This window comes from Haliaeetus leucocephalus, unplaced genomic scaffold (assembly GCF_000737465.1).
Source record: "Haliaeetus leucocephalus isolate CR32 unplaced genomic scaffold, Haliaeetus_leucocephalus-4.0 Scaffold932, whole genome shotgun sequence".
Classification (NCBI taxonomy): domain Eukaryota; kingdom Metazoa; phylum Chordata; class Aves; order Accipitriformes; family Accipitridae; genus Haliaeetus; species Haliaeetus leucocephalus.
In genome coordinates this window covers 4,947,878-4,956,446 of record NW_010973368.1, presented here as the reverse complement: position 1 = coordinate 4,956,446, position 8,569 = coordinate 4,947,878, and positions in this window count along the sequence as shown.

Genomic DNA, 8,569 nt, shown 5'->3' with positions numbered 1-8,569 from the left:
CAGTGCTCTTCTAGTAAATCGAAAATAGCTAAAGCTCTAACACGCTAGAAATATAAACATTAGAAGTGATTACATCTGTATGAACCAACACAACTGCTTCAATAACTGTGCATAGAAATAATAGTACCAGCGGTAACGGTGATGGGGGTGTTGGTAGTGAGCATCCTGGCTGTGATGGGGTGCAGCAGAGCAAGCCAACAGTGTTTTATGGAGGGTCCAAGCTGCCCAGCCCAGCTCTGGTGGGCTTGGTGGGTGCTGCTTCGCTGGAGGGAACAGCTCTGAGAGAGTGTGCCAAAAGCAACGGCAGCGAGCTCCCTGAGGCACCCGGGGGTGTTACTGCAGGGCTGGGACAGGGGCAGGGTGAGAATCCAGGCTGGAGCTTGCTGTTGGAGTTCCCCTGGTCTGAGGCTACGAGCAAAGCAAATCTGGCGCCTGCAGTAAGAGATAACGGAGGGCAACAAATGAAATACCAAGCGTAGCATGAGGGCTGTAGCTGGCTGCGAATCAGTGGGTTTGTACAACACCTGGTATGACTGGCTCCTGGCCCCTGAGAAATAAGGAAACAAATAACAACAGTATGTATTATTTACTGATTACATCAGGCAGTGAGAGTAGCGATGGGAAACTAGGTTTGAAACTGAAGGTCTACAGCAAGGTGTTTTGCTTGCTTGTTCAAAATCATCGGTAGCAGTCTTGATTTAAATCGACCTGCCCTGTGCGTAGGGAGTCTGAGAGCAGAGGAGTGCTTAAGAATGAAATTGTATAGCAGTGACGCGACGCCTGGCTGGAGATACCAGCAAACAGAGTAAAGGAACTTCAAGGCGACGTGGCGTGGCTGTACTAGATAAAAAGTGTTAAAGGGAAACATCAGCTGGGCTTGAGTGGAGTTTGTCAGGAGACTGCAAGTCGGGGTAGCCCTGTCTTTTGGGAGTCCTCACGTAGCCTAGACACGCTGCCTGGGGACACCAGTGGGGTGATGGGCTGGCAGGAGCCCAGAGCGGCTCCTGCCTGCGCAGGCATGGAGGTCTGCGGGAGCCTCCCATGTGCCTCCCCCCAGCTCTTGGTCCCTCTCGACTCCCCCAGGGCTGTCTGGCCGCGAAAAGGATCTCGCTGTCCCCAGAGCCGTCTCGCCCTGCTGCAGATCTCCAGTTCGCCTTGTCACCCATGTCTGCCCTGCGTGGGGGTACCTCGCCGCTCTGCCACCCCGTCGGGAGGGCTCAGCCGGGGTGCAAGTGGGCGGCCGGGTCGGTGCTGGCTGCCTGCACAGCCAGATCCCCGCGGCCACTGCGGGCTGTGTCAGTAGCAGAGTCATTTTGCTTGCGGATGTGCTTTTTACCTTTTCATTTCTTCAGCAATTAAGCGTTCTTGTCCCTGGCTTTGTCCTTGGCGGAGGTCGGATTTGTGGGTACAAAACGTGCACTGAAGCATCCTTCCGCTCTGAAAGGGGCTCTTTGTGCACGGGGAGGTGCTTCGCCCTTTGTAGCAAATTTCCTTTTGAGAGTGCCAAATTATCTTAGTCAACACAGTTGAAAACCCTCCCGCCCTGGGGCTGAGGCAGGAGCAGAAACAAAGGGGAGCTGGGTGTAGGGAAGCTGCCCGACAAGGGGGCTTCTTCCCTTTTCACTGCACAAATAGGTCTGCTGCGTTCCCATTGTTACAATCAAAGGGGTTCCTGTAAAAGGCACATGTAAGGGGAAGAGATTAGGCATAAATCGCTCCACGGGGCATTGCCCAGCCCTCTCTCCGAGTTGCCCAAAGTGTCCGGCTCTTGCAGACCTTCTCCTTAAAGACAGACGGGCTGGGGGACTCATCCTGCCTCCATCTGTGGTCCCTCCAAGCCCAGTGACGGTGTGGAGGGAGTGTGCTGGGGATTAATTCCTGCTTTCCTCTTGTCAGGGTCTTAGGGGTAGGAAGTGCAAGCCAGGGATCTTCTGTTTTCCATAGTATCAATAAATATTCTTGCACTCAGAATAATCCCCAAAACAAGATGCCCGGACACTTCCCATAGGGAAGCCTGAGGAGAATCTGAGCTACAGTGATGACACCAAGGTAGCCCGTGCCGTCCAGCTCCTCCAAAGCAAATGTTGTCAGCCAGAAGCTTGGTTTTTGTATAAAATACCAGAGCTTGTAGCCAAGAAGCAGGGAAGAGATCGCAGCCATGTTTCAGTGTGAAAATATTTCTGTTCCAGACACAAGCTTGCAAAAGCGCAAGGACTTCTTTTTGATAGAACATTTTTGCAGGGAACCTTCATTGGGCTGTTGGATGCTTTTATGTGGCCAGCTGTAAAAGTCAGCCTGCATGGTGTTGTTTCTAAGCAGTTCAGTTTCTGCATGTTCCCTGTGTGTAGGGGCTCCTGGGGCTTGTCTGAGAAGCTGTTCTGAGATATAAATCATCTCAGTACTAATGAGACAAAGACACCAAAAAGATGGTGACCTACCCGCCTCTGAGTCCCAGGTGGCTCTTGGTGTGAAGGGCACCAGTGCAGGGGGCTGCAGGTTGGTTTAGTCTCCTGGGGAAGGATACAGCTTCAAAGGGAACACAATGCAGTAAATTGCTGCCTTCTGCTGGTCCCAGGTGCCGTTGGATGGGTGCGAGGTGGGGACCTGCCTGCAGACGGCCAGGAAGCGCTGGTACACAGAGGGAAGAGGTGGTGAGGCATGGGTTTATCTTGGATTAAGAGCTGCTGGTTGGCCCGGCCTGCCAGGGCCTTATCGAGCGCGCAGGACTTGAGATGCAAGGCATGGCTGGGAACACGTCCCCAGCCAAGGGAGCCTCCATCATGTAGGGCGCAGTGGGAGGCTGGCGCATGGCATGGGTACGGTGCCCTTCAGGTGAGCCGTTCCCCATCCCAGCCCCAGCAGCTTGAGCCTGGGGGCGAGCAAGCCAGCCCGGGCTCTCTCCTGGCAGCTGAGCCCCGAGGCGCTCGCCGGGCGAGGGAATAGTATTTGTGGCATGGCCGGGAGGTGCTGCAGGAGGTGTCCCACCAGCGGAGGGCAGCACCTCTTCGTCTCCCTGGGATGTCTTCTCTTCCCCACCACTTTGGTGCTCGCCACTGCTGCCCTCCCTGCCCTCCCCTTCACTTGCATCTGCTCCCGCAGCAGCCAAAATCCCAGGGGAGGCCAGCGGTGCAGCGCCATGGAGCACCTCCAGCAAGACAAGGTGTTGCACGGATGTCTTCACATCCACTGTTCACCCGCACCCCCTCCCCTCTGGGGGCACTGCGGTTGCATTACATGGTTAAGCTGGCTGCTCCTTAAAAATTGAAGATCCCCCTTAGGGGACCATCTAGTTCTTCTCTCCTGGGGAGCATCCACAGGGTGGCCCCCCTCATGCCTCCGATGGAGGAGATGCAGGGCTGCCCAGAGTTGCTGTGGGCATCTCAGGGTTGGCTTGGCTTCCCCCGCACCTGGGAATACAGCTTGGCTATTGCATGTCTGTGCCCACCCTGGGGACCAGTCCTGGGGTTGCAGCAGAGGTCCCACTAGGAATTGACTGGCCAAAAGGAAGAGGAGGGCTCAGCTGGGGACTAAGATGCTGGGGAAGTGGGGCTCCCAATTTGGATGTGCCCTAGCTTTCCTCTAACTTTGGACTTGACTCTGCAGCCCTACAAGCCTCATGCTTCCATCTGGTGGGGGGAAAAAAAGTAATTATTTTTTTGTGATTATTTTTTCCTGGAAAAGCATATGAACAGTTGAATTATGAATGACACAGACTGGAGCCAGAGAGGAAGGTTTCCCTACGCCAAGACCTTTTCTCCACTCCACACTGACATGACAGAGTCATTAAATCCTGCCACTGGGCTGGGGAGAGGAGCTGTGCTCACCCCTGGGCTGGGGAGCTGCAGCCAAACACCTGGGGCAGGGGCTGCTGGCTGCACGTCACCCCAGCTTTGCCCTTTCGGAAAGCCGAGATGCAGCATCCCTGCCTGGATCCCTTCCTGTGCAGGCTGTGGAGATGTTCCTAGCCCATCTCAGGTGCCCATTTTGTCTGTTGTTGAAGGGATCCCTGATGGATTTGCATTTGTTTGATCGGCTGCCTTCCCTGCCCCTCTGCCTGTGGGGTGTGGGGGGCAGCCTGTGCACCCTGCGTGGGACAAGGGGAGTGGGTACCCCCTGCACTCCCACCTGCCCTGTGTCCCCCCCTCACTGCAACCTCCTCTAGCAGGCTGGGGGGGGGGGCGAGGGGAGGCTGGGGTTGGTCTGGTCCCTCCTGTTTCTGCACTTGCTTTGCTATATTTGGGGTTTTTTCCTTTTGCAGTTTTGCCTGGGCTGAGGCAGGGAAGGAAGCAGCAGCGGGAGCCGTCGGAGGGTTACAGTGTGCAGGCTAACAAATGTGGATCATTAGCTGGAACAAGTTAATGGTTACTGAAGCACATGGGGTATAGAGCTGGAACAAGTTAACAGCAACTCAGTCCAATGCATTAAGAGCTTATGCGTATTACAGCTCAACTATGTTAACAGAAAACACGTGCCCTAGCAGGAGCATTTGCCAGAGAGCACCAGAGGGTATGGATGTGTGTCTGTTTACCTCTCTGAGGGACCTCTCTGCATAGTCCCTGCTCCTATACCCACTGCTGTGCTCTATCTGAGCAGCTCCCAGCTGGTCTCGCTGCAGCAGAGGTCTCAAGGGTATCTTCCTCCTCAGGTAAGGGTGCCTTGCCACCGGCTGGGTTCCTCACTGCAGGCACCACCTGTCAAGGGTCGGCACTTAGGCAGAGTCTCTGGTGTGAGGACAGCCCTGGCTACTGTGCTGAGACATGTCAGTGGTGCTAACCAGATGCCCCAGCTTCTCCACTGCAAGGCCTGTGTGGCCCATCTGTGTAGGAGGCAGGGCAGTCCCTCCTGGGGGGCAGGTGGGGAGGAGAAACTGAGCTGTGGTGAACCTTCCTGAGAGCCTTCTCCAAGTACAACATGGGAGACCTGTGTCTATTCCTGGCCTTGCTGCAGGCTGCCTGAGAGACCTGGGGCACGTCATTTTCTTAGTCTGCAAAATGGGGGTTTTACAGCATTAGTCTCTGTGTTAAAGAGGGACAAGATACTTATGGTAGAGAAGTACCTGCCTGTGACACTGAGGAGGGCAACAGCCAGGCATGGCGAGAGGTGAAAAGCCACCAGGCTCCTACTTGTCTGCCTTGTGTCACAAGTGACCTGGGGAGTTGGCTGAGGATGCCATGGGGAAGTTACTCATCAGCACGCCTGCAGGAGAGCCAGTTGCGGGGCCAGGCTGTGCCAACAGGGAAGCTCAGTAAGGAGCACTGACAGCAGCCTGGCCAACCGCCCTGTTTTCAGTCTTGCACAAAGTCAACTATGTCGTGTCCTTGCTCCTCGCGGTGCTGCATGCTGCTGCTTCTCTGTGTTGTGGTGTCTTCTGCTCCAGGGCTGGCTCTGCCTCAGGGGCAACCGAGTCACCAACCTTGGAAAGAGTTTTGAGATTACAGTTGTCGCAATTGTGAGACATGAAAACAAATGAGACATGAGGAAGCCTTTGATGCTGCCTCCTGCAGCTCCTTACTCAAGACAGTTGGGCTGAAGCTAATTGGAAAAGAGAGTGATTCCATATGATCTAAAGTATTTTGGTAACTGCATGAAAATTATAATCATGAGGGCACAATAATTATCTGCACAGCCCACAGTTTGCTGCTGGCTCCTGCTGGTCTGTCATAAACAGGATCTGCCCACGCAAGCGTGATAACCAAGTGCCTTGTCTGTTCCACGAGCACTTGCAGACCTCTCCCAAAACCTAAAGGGAGATGCTTGTGTCTTTATTTAAAAAACAAACAAAAATGGCACTCAAGTGCGAGTTGACCCTGATGTGGACCAGTGAGTAGAGCAGTTGGAAGATCATGTGCCACTTGTGCCACAGCCACTTTGTGGGCAGGAATGTAACCCAGGGCAGAAGAAGAGGGAGGCAGCTGGAGGTGTCCACTGCCTTAAATTACCTCTGGCAGATCTTCCAGAGCTCACCTATCAAAACCCTGAGTGATGGCTCCTGCTAAACCACTTGCCTATAAGTCTAAAGGTGCTGTGTCTGATCATTGGGATTGTGGCTCAGGAGGTCTTACACACAGTAACAGGCACTGGGTGACATCTTTGTCTTCCCCATTTTCTTGTAGGTACCCACCCAGCTCTTGACACCTCTAGAAGCACGCTGTGCTTTGGTGCAGTTCTGGGAAATCTGTTAAGCAGGTGATGAGCTGGTGGGTAGCAGAGGTCACTTGCCTGATGTGCATCCAGTGCATTTTCCATCTGGCTGAAAGACTGCCCGTGGATGGGTAATGTGCTGATGGATGGGTTATGAGCCAGCAGGATCAAACTACAGCCCTCGGGAGGCTAACACGGTCTCAGCTGGCTGGGCTAAAAAAGCCCTTTCTTTGAGCAGTGTCTGTGGTGGGGTCATGAAGGAGAGAGCATGCTCAGTACTATGGGACGGAGGCAGCATAGCACACTACATTTGTTCCTGTTGATGACCCTGCTGTTCAACTTTCCTTTATTTTAAAGAGACTTAACAGTGTTACTTGTTAGCACTGGAAGAACCTGCCCTTTTTCCCATTCCCACCAGCGAAAACTGTCCTGAGCCTTTCCACAAACTACAGTCTCAGACCTGCCCCCAGACAGGCTGGGCTTCCTTCTGAAGCAACCAACCAGCATCCCTCTGCTTCCATAGCTTTACAATAAAACCCTGCTCTGGAGTTGTTCCTGCCTGGTTTCAGTCCGAAGATGAATTTTTTTTGAAAGCTCTCTCCAGATCTTTGCAGCTCATTTAGGTGAATATGGAAGGAAAAGTTTTATGGTAAAAAGAAAAAAAAATGTTCTGATTTCTATTTTGTACTTGGCTAATTTGTAAGTGGGCAAGTTTGCAACAAACTGCAGGACAGATTTTAAAATAATTTTGCAGAGAGCTTGGGGGAAAGAGTAGGAAGATGCTTGTGTAGACTCAGGTCTATTTGGGAGAAAGATCAATAGTTCCTCTGCTGGGTTCTTTTTTCAGTACAGTGTGGTAAAACTGTTCAAAGGAAGCCTAACACAAGCAGTAATGATTAAGCAACAAAAACCCCCATTCCTCATAATTATAGCCCAGTGCGATACCGGCCTTTAGCAAATACATCATTTTCTTCACTGCAGTGTTAACAAACCCAAAACACAGCCTGAACGTTGCCTCTGATCTGACTCCCGTGTGCACAGGTTTCTTTGCTTCAAGCTGAACGAGTTTATGTACTCGCTAATTGGCTCGGATAGGGGTGGGTGGAAGCTGCGTCTTCTGAGCTTGTCCTATGGCAGGGACTTGCTTGTTCCACACCGCTGATGCACAGGCTCCAGCAGTGCTTTGCCCCTGGGAGTTATCTCAAGTGTACTTGGCTTGGGTTTAACCCCGTGATAAAGAGCAGGTCTGCTTAGCAATGTATATAGTTACAAAGAGCACTGCCTACGGAGATGCTGAGAAATGTGCTGGAGGGACAAGTACCTGTGGTTGTGGTGGCAGCACAGTGGTGTCCCTGGTTGCCAAAGGACAGTACAGCACAGGGACTAGTCTGTTGATGTTTTCAGGTTTTAAACTGCTGTAGGATCTGAGATGTCACATCTCTAATAATTTTTATGTAAGATCTGCAGCATGTGAACAGCAGTCGTTTGCTTTCTTAACCCAGGTTCAATTCAGAGTCTTAGAGAAGTTTATAGCAAAATCACAGATTTTAAGACCAGAAGAAATCACTAGATCCTTGAATTTCTTCCCTAGCACAGATGCGGTACATATGTGTTGAGCCCAGTGACATGGGTTTGACTGTCTCTACAAGAGATACTGCCACTTTCCTTGTTAGCTTGTTCCTGTGGTTAATCACCTACGATGTTAAAAGCATGATCCTTATTCCTCAGTTGAATTTGTCTGGCTTTGCCTCGGATGTGTTGGTTCCTATTATGTGTTTCTGTTCTGGATTAGAGAGTCTCTGGTTCCTGATGACTTATTGCCTTAAAGAACTGGGAAATCAAGTAATTGCTTTCTCTTTTTAACATAACAAATTGAATTGTACAAGTCTTTCACTGGAAAAGTCTTTTCATCCCTTGACATGGTTTTGCAGCTGCTCTCTTCACCATCTTCAGATTTCCAAGCAATTTTAATAGAGGTGTGTGGACTAGAAACGGGAAAACATCGGTCTTTAGAGAAATGATGTGTGGCCTTTCCCCACACCTTTTCCATACACCCTGTCGCCCATGTTATGTACAAAGTAGGCACAACAGTGGGGTGAATTGCTGACGAGTTCCTTCCCTTTCCTAACATCTTTGCTGAGCTTGTGCCCCAAGGTCTTTAGGTGGTCAGTCCTACATGCGGGAGAGCCTGGATTATGTGGGAAGGGCTCCTGGGCTGGTAGGGAGGTGGGTGTGATCCCGCTTATAGCCTTCAGTCTAAACATGGTCTTCACAAATGAAAAGTGCATGCTTTTTCCCAAGTGCTGTCCCAGAGTTTCCCTCGGGTTCCTGCCCTGGAAGCCCTTATTCCCAGCGAGGCAGGATATCCCAAGTGTATGCAGGAGGAGCTGCAGCAATTTCCCCTTTGGCTTTTTCCTTTGGTGCTGTC